Source organism: Tamandua tetradactyla, chromosome 17 (assembly GCF_023851605.1).
Source record: "Tamandua tetradactyla isolate mTamTet1 chromosome 17, mTamTet1.pri, whole genome shotgun sequence".
Lineage (NCBI taxonomy): Eukaryota > Metazoa > Chordata > Mammalia > Pilosa > Myrmecophagidae > Tamandua > Tamandua tetradactyla.
This window is the reverse complement of record NC_135343.1, coordinates 21,869,633-21,887,172: the sequence shown is the minus strand read 5'-3', so window position 1 is coordinate 21,887,172 and position 17,540 is coordinate 21,869,633.

Sequence of the window (17,540 nt, the reverse complement as noted above, 5' to 3'; positions counted from 1 at the left end):
AGCAGTGAGGAGAAACCAGGCTACACTTTCCACATTTAATTTGGAGATCTCTTTTGCTAAATATACAAGTTCATGGCTTTTAAAACCTGCCTTCCAGCCGGAGCCACTAGTCAACTTTGCCAGATTATATGCCATTTTAAAACAAGGATCTCCTTCCTTCCAGTCTGTAATAGCACATGCCTCATTTCTGTCTAGAGCCTGGTCAGAGGTGTCTTTAGAGTCCATGTTCCTACCAACAGTCTCTTCAAAGCATTCCAGGCCTTCTCTATCAAGCTCCTCAGAACTCCTCCAGAATCTTCCCCTTATTCACTTAAAACGCCATCCTAACATGTTTGGTATTTGCAAACTGAAGCAGCACCCCACTCTACGGTACCAAAATCTGTTCTAGTTTGCTAGCTTCTGGAATGCAATATACCAGAAACGGAATGGTTTTTAACAAGGGGGAATTTAATAAGTTGCTAGTTTACAGTTCAAAGGCAGAGAAAATGTCCCAGTTAAAACAAGTCAATAGAAATATCCAAAGGTAATCCATCCAGGGAAAGATACCTTGGTTCAACAATGTTCAACGTTTCTCTCTCAGCTGGAAGGGCACATAGTGAACATGGCGGCATCTGCTGGCTTTTTTGTGGCTCTACCAAAAAGGACTCTCTCCAAAATGTTTCCTCTTTTAAAGGATTCCAGCAACCAACTCCACCTTCAGTGGGTGGAGACACACCTCCATGGAAATCATCTAATCAAAAGTTACCACCCACAGTTGGATGGGTCATGTCTTCATGGAAACAATCAAAATGCGCCCACCCAGCAATAATGAATGAGGATTAAAGAGCATGGCTTTTCTGGGGTCCACCACAGATTCAGACCGGCACATGGTATATATTATCTAGGATGAAATCAGAACATGTAGGAGTGAGACCAAGTATGATTTGGAGAGCTTCACAGAAAGCATCAAACCCCAGGCAAGATAAATGCCAGGCCAGGCAATAGGTAATCAGTCAGGAGGAAGGGCTTTATTTGTAAAGCAGCAATGCATGAATGAACTTAAAGTTTAAGGAAGACATATAGTATACTTGTAAATTCAAGCAGTCCGTCCTATGTGAACTACAGATTATGGAATCATGGGGAGAGAAGAGAGTGGAAAAGTAATTGGACCTGAATTGAACTGAGTCATGTTAAGGAATTAGAACTTTATCCTGGGAGAAATAGTGATCATAAAAAGGTCTTTACACTAGGAAGTAGTGTCAATTTGAGTTTAACAGATATTATGGTTTTATGTCTCTGGAACAAAAATATTCTTCCTGCTGAGTACAAGAAAGGTTTGGACATTATACGTAATAAACCAGTATCAGGAGACTTTGTGGGGTGAAGAGAAGAAGGAAGACTAGATAGGGATCTTGGGACTGTTGGAAAAAAACTGTGGGGTCTTTCTGCTTCATAAATTTCAGAATCTGGGGCTGAAAAAACCAGCAATTCAAAAACACCAGAGGGTGCAGACAAAAACAATATCTGACTCTCTTTCACAAAAGGAATAGCAAAGGGAAGTCAAACAAGACAGAAGACTCTTTTTAAACAACTGCTCTGCTTTTCCACTGGAAAAGACTGTGGATGTTGCCCTGCCCATGCCTTCAAAGAACAAAAGAGGAACATAGAGAGCCACCCTTGCTAAGCTGTAAGAAGTTGCCTCAACAAACCCCCTTCTCCAGGACATGTAAGAGAAGGCCAAGTAGGGAGCTGGCACATTCATCTCCATCACACAAGGGTAAGATTCTGCCACATTGGTGTCATTGGAAACCATATGCAGAGATTGGATTTCCACACCCACTGGGCCGAGATATGTCATCTCTACTACTCCCTTCTAGGGTGGTAACAGAGGAAGGCTAGTGGAGAGTCAAGAATTTTACCACCAACCAGCAATAATCAAGCCGCCTCCCTCTCTCCAGAGTGTCATGGAGCCCATATGGGAGGTATTAATAAGCCACTATTATCCGTCTCAGCAAGAACAATATCAGTGGAGGCCCCGTGTGGGGCCAGGACTCCCACCCCAACTTAGCAGTAGTGGGGAGTCTCCCTCACCTGGATGTCCATGGCGGCTGAGTAAGGAATCTGAACTTCTACCCCTCTATCCCCATTCTGTTAGTAATAAGACTGTGCAAATCCCTTTTTATGATGAAGTGGTGTCAGCAGAAACCATCTGAAATAGAAGGTTTAAATGAGGTCCAGAGTCTTATAACATAATAGTCTCAAATGTCCAAATTTCAATGGAAATCACTTATATGAAGAACCAGGAAGATCTGAAACTAAATGAACAAAAGACAATTGATACATGGCAACATCAAAACGACAGATATATTGGAATTATCTGATGAAGATTTTAGAGCAATAATCATGAAAATGCTTCTATAAACATGTTTAAATCAAATGAAATCTAGGAAGTTTTAGCAGAGAAACAGAAAGTCTTAGCAGTGAAATATATCTTATATTCTTATATATATCTTATAAAAAAAAGAACTAATGGAAATTTTAGAACTGAAAACAACAATAACCAAGGACAAACAAATTTCAAATGGGCAGGCTAAATAACTGAATTGAGGGACCAGAGTAAAGAAGCAGTGAAACAGAAGTAATAACAAAAAAATTAACCAATTTGAATAACAGAGGAAATAGACTAGAAAGAAGAGTAAACAGAATCCTAGGGACCTGTGAGGTTGTAGCAAAGATTCCAACATCTGTGTCATCTGAGGGCAGGTCTGAAGAGATACTCTAAGAAATAATGCCTGAAAACTTGCCAAATTTGGAAAAAGACATGTATCTACAGATTCCAGAAGCAGAATGAGTAAAAAAACAGTAAAAACCCAAAGAAATCCACACTAATACATATCAGCATCAAACTTGAGAAGAAAGACAAAAAAAATGAAACGTGAAAACTGAATACTTTTCCCCTAGAGCAAGACAAGGGCATCTGTACACCCACACATATTGTTCTAGTTTGCTAGCTGCGGAATGCAATATACCAGAAGTGGAATGGCTTTTAAAAGGGGGAATTTAATGAGTTGCTAGTTTACAGTTCCAAGACCGAGAAAATGTCCCAATTAAAACAAGTCCATAGACATGTCCAATTTAAAGGCATCCAGGAACGATACCTTGCTTCAGAAGGCCACGATTCGACGTTTCTCTCTAGAGGTGGCAAACATGGCGAACATGGTTGCTGGCTTTCAGTGACTCTACCAAAAAGGGACTTCTCCATGACACTTTTCCTCTTTTAAAAGGATTCAGCAAGCAACTCCACTTCAGAGGGTGAAGACACACTCCATGGAAATCATATAAAGTTAACCACATTTGGGGGGTCACAACTAGTCCCACACAGCAATATGAATGAGGATAAGGATGGTTTGGCACCCGATTCAGACAGCACACTTATTGAACAAAGTACTGGAAGTTTAGCAGTGCAATAAGGCAAGAGAAAAAATAAGTGGAATATAGATTTAAGAAGAAAAAAAATTAAATGTTACTTATGTGATGCCTGAATTGTTTATGTAGAAAACACTATCCCAAGAAATCTCCTAACCTTCTCAGATGAATATGTGAGTCCAGCAATGTCAAGGAATGTAAAATAAGATGCAATACTTAATTTGTAGTTTTTACATGAAAAATGAAAACTTGGACACTGACATTTCAAAACAATACTTTTTAATACTTACTCAAAAAATGAAATACTTAGGTACAAATATAACAAACATGTACATGATTTTATGCTGAAACTACAAAATGCTGGTGATAGGAATAAAAGATCTAAATAAATTAAAGAGGACTACCATGTCCATCAATTGAAAGTTTCAACATAGTAAAGTCATTAATCTCTAAATGATAAACAAGTTTAATGCAATTCCTTTCAATATCCTAGCAAGAATTTTTGTAGATATAGATAAGATTTGTTTAAAATTTGCATGGAAAGGCAAAGGAAATGGAAATAGCGAAAGCAATTTTGAAAAAGAAAGTAAAGTGGGATGAATTATTACCTAACTTCATTACTTAGTGCATAGTCACAGTAATCAAGACAATAGGGTATCAGACAAAGGGCAGATACATAGATCAATGCAGAGAATAGACTACACAGAATTGGCCCACACAAATGCACCCAATTATTTTTGACAAAGATACACATTCAGTTCAATGGAGGAAAGATAACCTTTTCAAAAGTGTCGAGCGATCAGATATCCATAGTCAAAAACAAATGAATCTTGACCTAAGCTTACCCCTTTACACAAAAATAACTCAAAATGGATCATGAACTTAAATATAAAATATGAAATACATTTTTTTTTTAGAAAAATCATAGGAAAAATGTTCAGGATCTAGGGTTAGCAGAGTTCTTAGAGTTTACACCAAAGTATTTCCCTTAAAAGGAAAAATTTATTAAATTAGACTTGTGTCAAAATAAAAAAGTTTACTGTGAAAGCCCTGTTAAAAGAATGAAAAAACAAACTATAGAGTGGGAGAAAGTATTTGTACATTTCCTATCCAAAAAAGGAATAGAATAAATAAACTCTCAAAACTCAACCAAAAAAACAATCTACTTAGAAAATGGGCAAAACACATAAGTCATTGAAGAAAATATGTAGATGTCAAACATATAAATAGATGTTTACATCCTGAGGAAAATTAACACCACAATGAGATATCACTCACTATCATAATAGCAAAAATTAAAGTTAATGACAACAACAAATGCTTGTGAGGATGGAGAGAAACTGGATTACTTTTACATTGCTGGTAGGAATGTAAAATGGCATACTTCTCTGGAAAACTGACTTTTCTTAAAAACTGGATGTGCCAGTTTGAAAGGATTTATGTATCCTAGAAAACCATGTTTTAATTCTAATCAATTTTGTTGGAACAACTATTTCCTTTAATCCCTATTCAGTACTGTACACTGGAAACTTGATTAGATTATTTCTACAAAGATGTGACTTGCCCAATTGAGGGTACTACCTTTGAATAGAGGGAGATGTGACTCCCTCCATTCCATGTGGGGCTTGATTGGTTTATTGGAATCCTTTAAAAGAGGAAGCATATTTAATGAGAGAGCCATGAAGTTGAGAGCCCACGCCACCAGAGACCTTTGGAGATGAAGCAGGAAAACACTCCCGGGAGAGCTTCATGGAACGGGGAACCTGGAGAGAAGGATAGCAGACATGGCCATTTCACCACATCCCAATTGAGAGAGAAACCCTGAACTTCATCGGCCTTTCTTGAGAGAAGGTAACTTGGATATTTTTACAGACTTGCTTTAATTGGGACGTTTCCTTGGCCTTAGAACTATAAACTCTCAACTCAACAAATTCCCCCTATCAAAAGCCATTCTGCTTTTGGTATATTGCATTTCGGCAGCTAGCAAACTAGAACACTGGATGACCCCACAACTGCAATCCCATATTTTGATTCCAAAGAAATGAAAACTATGTTCACACAAATACCCCTTCATGAATGTTTATGGCAGCTTTATTCATGATAGCCAAAACTGGAAATATCCCCTTGGTCCTCCAAAGGGCGAATGGTTAAACTGTGGGATGTACAAACAATGGAATCCTGCTCAGCAATAAAAAAGGAATGTACTATTGATACACTCAATGACCCAGATGTATCTCCAGGGACTTATGCTAAGTGAAAAAATGCCAATTTCGAAAGATGGTATAATGTGTGGTTCCATTCATATAGCATTCTTAAATGACAGAATTAGAGACACAGAGAGCAGATGAATGGTTGACAGAGGTTAAGGACAGGGAGTTAGCAGGGATAAGTGAATGTAACTGAAAAAGAACAATATGATGGATCCTTGTAGTGGCAGCAATGCTTTGTATCTTGAGTGTTTCAATCCCAATATTCAGGACGTGGTATTGTACTATAGCGCTGCATGATATTATCATTGAAGGAAACCAGTTAAGAAGTACCCAGGATCTCTGTTATTATTTCTTATAGCTGTAGATGTGAATCTATAATAATCTCAAAATAGAAAATGTAATTGAAAAGTAAACTCTGGCTACAATGTGCAATATGAGTACAGGAGGGCATGACTGGAGTATGATGAAATGAAGTAGGAGAGGGAAGGAATGGAAGTGGTTGGACTAAAGTAGTTGCAATGGTATTTGTAAATGGTGTTCTAGTTTAAAACACATGGAAGTAATGTAATCAATGGGACTTCATGAGTTCTTGAATCTGGTGATAAAGGAAAAACAAATGTGAAGGGCAGACAGCATTGGCAATACTCACTGAAATAGGTTGCTTAAGAAGAGAAGCTAATTCAAGGGCAGGGGTCTAGGAGAAGAAATCAAGCATGAAAAAGAATGACCAGCGAGAATATGGAGAAAATGGTACTAGCAAGTATGTAGTAGTTCAGGAGGGAGGATCTTATGTTACATTTATCACAAATTCTGAAGCTGCTTGTTTGTTTTCATCACAAGTTGTACTACCTCTAAACAGTAGATGTTTCGGAAAGGGTGTGAAAACTTTATATAATTCTGTTGTTTCAAATCTAATTTTATTTGACATGTACTAGTGAGAGCCTCAAATTATACTGCAAAAAAAAAAGAATCAGGATTTAAAGTGAATAATCATCCTCATTTTATCTTTTGCTAAGATGCATTTTATAAGTTACGCTTTCATTAGGCACATACTATTAAGTTCACACGTAGGAAAAACAAAAGTACATCATATAACATACCATGCACAACCACAACCTAATACCCTCCTCTCCACCATCTCAGATACTTGTTTCTGCCACGGTAGGAGAGAAACAGTTTTATCTTTAGTTATCAGACCTTGGCTAACTGCCCTCAAACCTATACAGCAGAATCTATGGCACAAAAATATTCCAGTTCATTTCATTAGTGTGCAATGAGAAAAGGAATGAGCATCTGGAAATTGCAGCTCTCTTTGAAAGGCATAATTTTCCATTAATTTCAGATGAGAGCTTGCTGGCTCTCAAGTAAAATAAACTGCTGAATTCTTTCAACCTAAAGAAAAATAAAGGTGAGATTTTTAAACTTGGAGGATGGTAGAGATTATTTGGATAGCTATATAATGTTGGATCAAAGTCATAGATCAAAGTCATACAGCCCTAAAATTAAAAAAAAAAAAAGGAAAGAAGAAGAGGAAAAAAATCACATAATTTGTAATGTAGAGCCAAACCCTGCTGCTTGTATTTTGCATTGTATTTTCTCCCTCTGCTGGCCAAGTGCTACATCAGCATTGAAACAAACAAACTAAAAGATGGTTCTCTCTGCACTGTATAATTAGGCTTTAAAACTAGAAATAGCTCAAAAAGAAATGTCATAAAATATCTGTATATGTTGCTCACCTTCAGTGCCCTTAAGTATTCCCTAAACTCTCCCTTAAAATCTGCCCTCAGGAAAGATTTATATTAATAATATCTACTTGGTGTGACTTTAAACCAATAGGCCTCCCTGGAAGAGCTGATTCCATTTTAAAAACACTTATTGTGCCTACATGTGTTCAGATAATCTATCAGTTGCTGGACATATAGAGATGAATCAAGTATTGTCCTTCTCTGTCCCTAAGGATTCACAGTCCAGCAGGGGAGGGAGAATCACAAATGGATCAAATTCAAAATAAATGCCACAGGGAGAAAACTGTATAAAGGACAAGAGAGTTAGATGTAGAAAGAATTTGTAGCCTGAAGAGGCAGGGAAAGCTACAGGAAAAAAAAAAAAAAAAAAAGACAACTGTGATGGGAAGCTTAAAGGATTTTGCTGTAATTAATCCACTGGGGAGACCATTTTGGAATAATGAAACTGCATGAACAAGGGTATAGAGAGGTAAAATTTCATTTTAGGGAAATGATGAGTAGGCAAATGACAGGAGAACAGACAACAGAAAGGTGAGTTGGGACCAGATTTTTAAGACCTAAATATTCAAAGAAGTTTAGACACTGTCTTAGAGCATATAGGAGACTGCAGTTGTTTTCAAGCAAGCACTTAATATGATCATCTCGGTGTGTATGCATTTTTGGCTTGATTATGTTCATTGTGAAAGGAATTTCAAACATCAGTAAGAAAGAGGTTCTCCAGAGAAACAGAACCAACAGGATTTGAATATTATATATGTTAACATTATGAGACTTAGTTAAAGAATTGGCTCATGTGACTGTGGGAGTTGGCAGGTCTGAATTCTGTAGGACAAGCCTAAAGTTGGGAACCCGAAAGGAAGTTTCAGTGAATTTCCTTGGAGAAGCTAGGTGGCTGAAGTAGAAATAGAAATTCTTCTTTCTGACTGTTGAAATCATCAGTTCTCCCGTGTAGAATTTCAGTGTACTGGATGAGACTTCTCCCAATGCTAAAAGCAATCTCTTTTGTTGATTGTAGATATAATCAAATGACTAATGATTCAAATCCATGAAATACCCTCACAGTAACAATCAGGTCAGTGCTTGCTTGTCCAAGCAACTGGACACCATAACCTAGCCAAACTGACACATGAAATTAACTATCACAGAGGGGCAGGTTTTTTATGAGAGGTTATCTTGAGACACTACAAATCACAGCAGATAGGAAGCTTGGACCCTGTCTTCACTTAAGACTAAGATTCAGGTCTCAGCTATGTTTTGCTCAGTTTACTTACATACATTCTTTGATGACTTAAGGAAATGAATTCAAGTCAAATTGACATGGGAAGATGGAAGAGGGAGATGAAAGGCATAATTTCTCACTGTAATTCCATAAATGCCTAAAGTACAAGTTAATGTAATGATTTAAGCTGAAAAAAATATTTTTAATTTTCTAAAGGACAGTTTTATATTGGTTGATGCATAAGTAACATGCTTTGCTTCAGACTACATTATCTCATTTTGCTTCAGAATTTGCACCTAATTCCATGTTGCACTAAGAAATTAAATCTGAAGTGTGCAGATGGAAATGAGGCAAAGAATCTAAGCTGTTGTTAAATAAATATTCTATCTCTGAAAATGGACTCAATGTCACTGAGAATCCTGGGGAAGTTTTTAGCTTTTCTCACTAAGCAGCAAGACGGGGTCACACATGTCCAAAACATAAAGAACTCACTTACTGACGCCAGGTGATTTTTCCCTTTCTCTTCTCTTCCCTTTTCTTTCTTTTCCCTTCTGCTCATCTTCCCTTTCCCTCCCTCCCTCCTTTCTTCCTTCATTCCTCCCTCCTTCCCTGCCTCCTTCCCTCCCTCCCTTCTTTTTCATTGCTAACTGGCCATTCTTTCATGATTAAATTACCATCATTCAGAGAATCCCACATTCGTCAAGAATCATCGCCGTGTCATCAGAAAATACTTTGATTTATAGGCTGATACATTGGAGGAAATGGTGTGTAAGTCCCCAAGTCTGCCTCTTTTCTAAGAACCAATTTGGGTCTCAAGCAAATCCCTTGACTTTTCTCAATCTCAATGATCTCATCCATGAAATGAAGGTTTTGTGTCAGATGATCTCTGAGGTCTCTTTCAATTAAAAAAAATCCTTTATTTCTACCATTCCCAAGTAGAATCTCCAAGGTTGGCCCAAAGAGACTGCCATGTTCTCTGATCCCTGGTCCTGCAACATGAAAAGAAGCACTGCCTTCATCACACAATGTGCTTGCCTGTAAGCCTACCCTACACACTTCCAGGGGCCAAGCCAGAGTACCAATGAAGGCTTACAAACCGTATGTCTACATATTTAAAAGTCATAAAGCAAACTATCTGTTAAATAAAACAAGTATTTTAAAAAAATAGCTTCATGATGGTTACATTTTTAAAAAGTATGAAATTATGTTTGTTTTAATGTCAGAAAATTGGCAGAATATTTAAAGTGGCTTAACTTAATTGTTGGATATGACTATGTTTTGTTTTGGGGTGATAGTTTTTTTTTTCCAATGATTAAGAACCTATTACAGCTTCCCACTAAGAGCAAACAAATAATCCAAGAAAACACTGTCATTTTAACAGAGTGAAAATCAAATTCTTGTTTTGGATGACGATACCCTTATTAAGAAAACTATTAAAAATCTTATAAAACTATAAAATTTTAGTGACCCTTAACTATAACCAATAAAATTTACTTCCAGTAAGATTTCTACAACTTTCTATATCTATCCTTTTTGTCCTGCACTTTCCTGTTTCTCATTCTGCAAGTTATTTTACTTTAGGAAAAAAGGACTCTCTTTTTCCTTAACAAAACACTTCCTGCATACTTTGCATATTTAAATTACAAAAAAATGATCTTGAAATCAATCTTCAAGCCAACATCCTACAAAACACAATTCTTTTTTTGTGAAAAATAACATATATACAAAAAAACAATAAATTTTAAATCCCATCACAATAATTAGTTGTAGAACAGATTTCAGAATTTCGCATGGGTTACAATTCCATAACCCATTTAGGTTTTTACTTCTAGCTGCTCTAAGATATTGGAGACTAAGAGAAAAATCTTTCACATAATGTGCATGATAGTAAGGATAAAAATTAATGTGTAATTGTATTCAAAGTGCAAAAGGTTTAAAAATGCTTGCTGAAATAATGTAAAGTAAAAAATAACAGTAAAAGGCTAAAAAAATTAAAATTGTTTTTTATCTTTAAAATTATTTTCCTCCCATGACATTAAAAATTCTCTATTAAAAGTAAAAATGTATTTTACAAATTATAACTAATTGATACGAATAACTTTAACAACATTATTTCAATAATGCTGGATTATTATTATTTTATGCATGGGCAGGCACTGGGAATCGAACTCAGGTCTCTGGCATGGCAGGTGAGAACTCTGTCTGCTGAGCCATTGTGGCCCACCCAATGCTGGATTTTTAATTTAATTCTTTGAAGTAGTAATTTTTAAATCTAACAACACTTTTCACAATTCTAGTGTTCACAGTCCTTGTACTTGATGAGGAAAAATATCAGTATTAGACTTATACATGCTAACACCAACATACATTTAAATAAATTTAAGAATAGCATTATTAATTAACAAAAAAAATTGTTCTCAGGTTTACTTTAACTGTTGCAAATAACACTGTAATTCATGCATTTTCAGAACCACCAATTGGAATGTCCAAAAAAGAAGCAAGAAAGGACATCTGGCACTTCTGGGAAATGATACTTTCTTCAACAAGAATCTATTGCCTTTGTATACACTGACAGCATGCATTTCACAGGCTAATTAATTTGATTTTTTTTCTAATCAAAGAACTTTTTACACTCCAGAGTAGGCAGCAGCACAACCCATAAACCTCATGGCATTTGAATACAATGACTTTTTTTTTTTTTTTGACAACATAAGACCAGACATAAAGATAAACTTTTCCTGAATGGCTTTAGTTGTAAGATTGGATATTTGTGGTTGTACATTGGGCTGTGATAGCCTTGAGCATCAGATTCCAGGTGGCATACGTCCCCACGTCTCTTAATGCATTTTGTGAACTTCGTTTGTAATATATGAGACCCTTTAAAGAATGGGGCTTGTTCTGATTTGGTAAAGCTTCTTTAAAGACCGGTTAATGCTGAGCTTTGCTCCTCTGTCAGATAGCAGGACATACGGGGATGTCTGCTGGTCCTTCTCTCCTGGGTTTCTTTGCTTTCAGCTTCTGGCTTCAGTGGCTTCCTCTCTGTTTCCTGTGGGTCCTCTCTTAGCTTCTCCAGGGCTCTTTCCATGAGCTTCTCTTAATTTCATTCCCACATGTTTTATCCTCTTATAAAATACTCCAGTAAAGATGATTAATGTCTACCTGGAATGAGGTCCCACCTCATTGAAATAGCCGAATCAAAAGGTCCCACCTATTATAGGTCTGCACCCACAAGAATGCACTAAATGAACAGGATCCTTTCTAGGGCACATACAGCCTCCAAACCACCACAGGGCCCAGTACTGCAATGCCTCTAGAGCAAATCTAAGGGTGCTGCAGGACACAGGGAGTCTTGATTAATGTGTGTTTACATTCCACATCATTTTGAGTCACATTGTCTCCACCTACTAGTCTTTATTTTTATTTTGAGTGCATAAGATCTTAAAATTGCTTCCAGAGTTTTATTTTTGTATGCTGTACGGCGGGGTAACATTTCATTATTTTTCCATGTGAGTATCCCATTGTTGCATCACCATTTGTTGAATTTTTATTTGTTTGGTTGTGTTTTTTGTTTGTTTTGCTTATTGGTTTGCTTTTTTGCGGGGGAAATACATGGACCGGGCATTGAACACAGGTCTCCCGCTTGAAGGGTGAGATTTATATCACTGAACTGCCCTTGCACCCCCCCAGAGTCTATTTCTTGGCAGGGTCCCCTCCCTTGGTGAGCTGGGTGGGAAGGTCATATTGGGACAGGGAGGAAGATCACGATGCAGAGCATATGGTGACAGCAGGTAAGGGATTTTTGCTAACATAGTATAAATATATTATTTATATTTTATAAACTATTAAAATAAGGTGTTTTAAATGAATGCTGTTATGAGTTAAAATGAAGTGAAAGAAATTTGTTGTTTGAGAATGGGCCATTTTATAGCAGGGAGTGTTCCTTCAGAATGAAGTCAGCAACTGAAGATGCACAAAAAGTTTCATCTTTGAAATTAAGGGACAGGAGGCCATTCAAAAATGAAAAAGTTTAGAGAAGATAAGTAACTTCCAAGAAACGAATATCCCGGAACTGGCTGGTCAGTCAGAGCAGACCAACCTCCAAACTTGAGAGAACCATATTTGAAATAAAAAGGAACATTTGTGAATATATTTATCAAGCATATTAGCCAGAATAAACATGTTACTATGCTTATTATGGCAGAAACGTCCATATTTATGAGTTGATTCTGCCTAGTTTTGTGTGCGTGTGTGTTTTCTTTTTATGCTGTATGATGGGGTCATATTTCTTTATTTTTCCATGTGAGAATCCTATTATTGCAGTACCATTTATTGAATTTTTGTTGGTTTTGTTTGTTTGTTTTGTTTGGGGGGAAGCGCATGGACCGGGAATTGAACCCGGGTCTCCCACATGTCAGGTGAGAATTCTACCACTGAAATACCCTCACACCCCCCCTGCTTTGTTTTATAGCTGAAGTTTGAGCCAGAAACTGACACAGCTAAAATTATTATTTAAAAAAATATTTAGAACTGGAAAAAATATTTAGAACTGGAAAGTAAGAAGTTATACAATCTAGTTTCTTCAGTTAATATTAGGCATTTCTACTCTAGCCTATTTCTACTCTAAAAATGTTGAGTTAATTACACTTAAGTTTACTTAAGTGAGATTTACTAGCTTTGTAAAATTTGCTCTACTTGATACTACTCAGTGTGTCAGAAACACAGTTATCTCAATTGTGCTTCTATGTTATAAATGGTTTAGTTTTTTTTCTTTTCGCATGGGCAGGCACTGGGAAGCGAAAAAATGATTTGGTTTTTATAACTAAATGTCTGAAGTCCAAATTTGTAATTTCTATATCTATTGCACCTATTGAAGGTTGTCCTGTCTCATTCTTTGTTTTAAAGTTATTGATGCTTGCTCTCTCACAGCAGCAGTAAAATCCCAGGGTACAGAAAAGGTCCACAGCTGAGATGTAAAAAGCTAATTAAGAATTACTGCAAACTCTCAAAGACAATAAGTGGCAGTGAGTATGTTTAGGGAAATTTAAAAGGGAAATATGGACAGAACTCCAGAGCTGACTGAGAGATGCCTGATTTCCCAAATAATGAAAGAAAAGGTGAAGAAGATAAACAACATCCCAGAATATTATTTTATCAAGAATCCAGTGATAGTTTGATGGGTAAATAGTGGGTCACCAACATTTCATGACACAAGATCAGCCTAGGAAAAACCTCTCAATTTTCTTCTCCTGTGTCTGAGGGAAAGCAGGAACTGACCATGGCTTTGTTTGCAGGATAAGCTCATCATTGGACTAAGGCTTGTGTGCCAGGCTAGGATGCAAATGAATACATGAGGATTTAAGGAGAGAATAGCTACCTGCAAACCTCATCTATCTTCTCTTCTTTCTGTTCTTTTTCATCACTGTGTAGAACCACTACTTGTCTAATCTCTTGGTTTGCCCAGGAACTCTGAGTATTCTAGTCTCCCCTTTTTCCTCACATACCACAACCCAGCAGTAGTTCTGATAATTCTTAAATCGCGCCCTCATTCACTGTTATTTCTTTACCATGGCTGCTTCTGCCTGAATTCAAGTAAATTCACTCATTGATTAAAAAGCTGAAAATTCCCTGATGTTAGTGGGATGGCCATTGATTTCCCAAGGACTTATTAAGATAGTATCTTAATTAGTTTTATTATTTCTAGAGTCTCTTATCTGAAGACATTCTCCAGACTGCAATTGGAGTGTGTACCCAAGATGCAAATCTCTTCATAGCAATCTCTTAGAATTATTCAACAGGTCCCTATAATTTAAAGTATAAAGTATGCATCACTAAGCAAGATTATTTAAAATTCTTTAGGGTCTTCTCAAGCTTCCTTCTGTACACTTAATTTCTGCCACCACTACTCTCTACCCCCAAGTTTTGTATCTTTGGTTCTAACAATTCACAACTATTTGCAGTTCCTCATATTTTTCATGTCCCCACACATTTACACACACTGTTTCCTCTTCTTGAATGTCCATTCCTTTTCCCTTTGAACAGATCCTTTGTGATCCATTTTAGGTTATCTTCACTAAATACCCCTTCCTGTACATCCCCAAATGCTGAGTGGAGTTATGCCCTTCTCTGAGTTTTCTCAAGTACTTGACACATCTGGGGCAATTAATTACTCTTTTACATGCCTCACTTGCCCACTTGGCACATGTATTCTTCTTTTTTTTTCTTTAATTTCCAGAATTCAGGACCCCTAGAACATAATAGAAGTTTGTGGAAGTAATTATTCACAAGTGAATGAAGAAATTCTAGAAGATAATTATATATCTTCTATATTATTTTTACTCATGTGTAAAAAAAAAAGACAATTTTTTCCATGTTACGGTTTTGCTCAAAAGTTATATATTTGCTATGTGTAATAGTGTTTTTTTAAAATGTTTTCATTTGGCAACAATTTTGATATCAATCATTTATGTTCTCTTTTAACTGTTGACAAATTACTTGATTTAATGAGCTAAAATCAAAATATAATCAGAAATCTAGCATAAATTTGAGATATTAGAGCATTGATACTGCCTTATCCTAAACTATACCAGAGGAAAATCTCAAAAATTAGTATGTGAAAAGTAAGAATACGAAATAAGGCACTCACTCTGGTAAGTGAGAAGCAGAATAAATGTTAAACTGCCCACAAGGAAAGCTGGGGTTGCTGCTTACATTGCCAAACGCCCCTGATCTCTACAGATTATGTGGAGGGAACAGGTTTGTAAGTTGTCTGTCCACCCTACTTAGTCATGTTTCTGATTAGAAGTAAAGGTCCTAGACTTGAGGTGACTCAAGTAAGTCTGATCCCTGAGCTGCTGGTACCACAGGCAGGTCTCCAAGACCATTTCAGTCAGGGTCCAGTCAGGAGACAGAAACCACAGCAAAATCTTGAATAGAAAGAATTCAACATAAAGAATTAACTAGGCATGAAAGCACTGACCACATAACAGAAGGATAAAAAGATAACTCTAAATTATTAGGAAAGAGGTAGAGTTGAGGGGACAAAGGGAAAAATTCAGTGTGAAATAAAACATAGAAACTTAAGAGGTGGCAATGTTTAACTTCACCAAACATGATCCTGGAAAACAAAGGAGGCTAAAAAGTCCACCCACTCTTGGTATTCTGGAAAATAGCTTGTTGCAAAGAACCACCCTTCCCGAGATGACTCAGGTAAGACTCATAATGTCCCCTCGTTTATCTGTGACAAGGATAGGCACAGCCCTCCAAATCATGGTTTTGTTTCATTTTTTCCACCTCATAAGTGTTTAGCTGAATCCTTATGTCCCCACTGATCAATCGGAACAAAATGCCTACTAAACAAATTTTGGTTAAGATTCTCCCCTTTCTCTGATACCCCTAAACTTTGACCCACCTTCCACCTAAGCCAGCATTTGGCCCCTCCTTAAGGGTCTTCCCTGGAAAACAGGCTGACTTCAGGATAAAACGGTCTCTTCTCTGCAGTCATATCAGCCACCTTTTCACCCACTTCCTCACCTCCCCAAACCTGGCTCTTTCTAGCTTTATTTTCTGCTCTGTATAAAACAAGTACCTTTTGGCCCAACCCTTGTGAAGTTTACAGGTCTTATGGTCAAAGCATTCTCCCAATTATAATAGTCCTTTTCCCTCTAATACAATAATCCCTTGAACCGATTCTCTCCCTACCAAATCTGCATTTGTTATATTCACAAAGGCAGGGCCTCCCTGGGTCTGGGACCCAGAACTCTTGACACTGGAAGCATTTTGACAAGAGATAGAACCACTGCTGATGGAACAAAGTATTTCTGAGGTGACAGCGACAAGAACCACAAAGAGGAAGATGGTGGCTTAGCGAGGTGTCAGATTTAGTTCATCCTCCAGAGCAGCTAGTAAATTGCCAGGGACAGCGCAGAACAATTGCTGGCGCCATGTCAGTGACCGGACACACAGCATACCCCAGCCTGGACCATAGCTGCTATCCCACCCAGAACCGTGAGTTCCCCAAGCCACAGTGGCTGGCGCCCCTCCCCCACAGGCTGCTTCCCAGATGGGACAGGAAAGAGACTTTACCAGCAGCAGGGGCTGAGTGTAACCAAGCTCCAAGTGTGGAATTAATTCACAAATTCTGACTACTGAAAATAGGCCCCCAGCTCAGCTGAACCTCGAGTAAAAGCTGAGGTTGTTGGGTTTTTTTGCTCCAGCACAGGGAGGGTAGGGCTGACAGAAAAAGAAAAAAAAAAAAAAATACAGAGGATTTTTTTTGGATCAGACAACACAAAATACTTGAAAGGGTCTGGGCCCTGAAGAGAAAGAGGGAGGAAATAGGACCTGGAGATACATAGAACAACGAATTTAAGCTCTTGATTGACAAATCTAAGGAATGGGGGTCCTGCGCTGAAAAGCATTTTTTTTCTTTTCTTTTTTTGTAGCTGTGTTTCTACAGTTTGACTGCTCTTTGGATAAAACTGCAAGGCTTCTCAGGCTCCAACTGCTTCAGGCAAGGGTGGAATTAAGCTTGTTTGAGAGTATGTCTCCAGGCTGTGCCTTCTGCAGGAGAAGCATAGGGCCCAGCTCAGGTGGGATCCCTCCCTCCAGGAATTCAGACCCCAGGGTGTGGAAAATGGAAAGATCAAAGCCAGCATACAACCTTTCCTCTGTCTCAACCACATCCCCAGCAGGGAGAGTCTGATGAAGTTAAAGGTACCACATCACTTTATGCTGGTGGGACCAGCGGGCAGACAAGTGGCACATAATGGGCAGGATAGGAAAAACACAGAGTCTAGAAGCTTCTTCACAGGAAAGTCTTTCAACCTGCTGGGTCTTACCCTCAGGGAAAACTGATGCAGGTAACTTCCTGAGAGGAGGCCAGTTTGGTCTGGGAAAATCTGACTGGGGTCTATAATACCTAAGTAGACCCTCCTAAGGAGAAAAAAGAAAAGCACCATACAG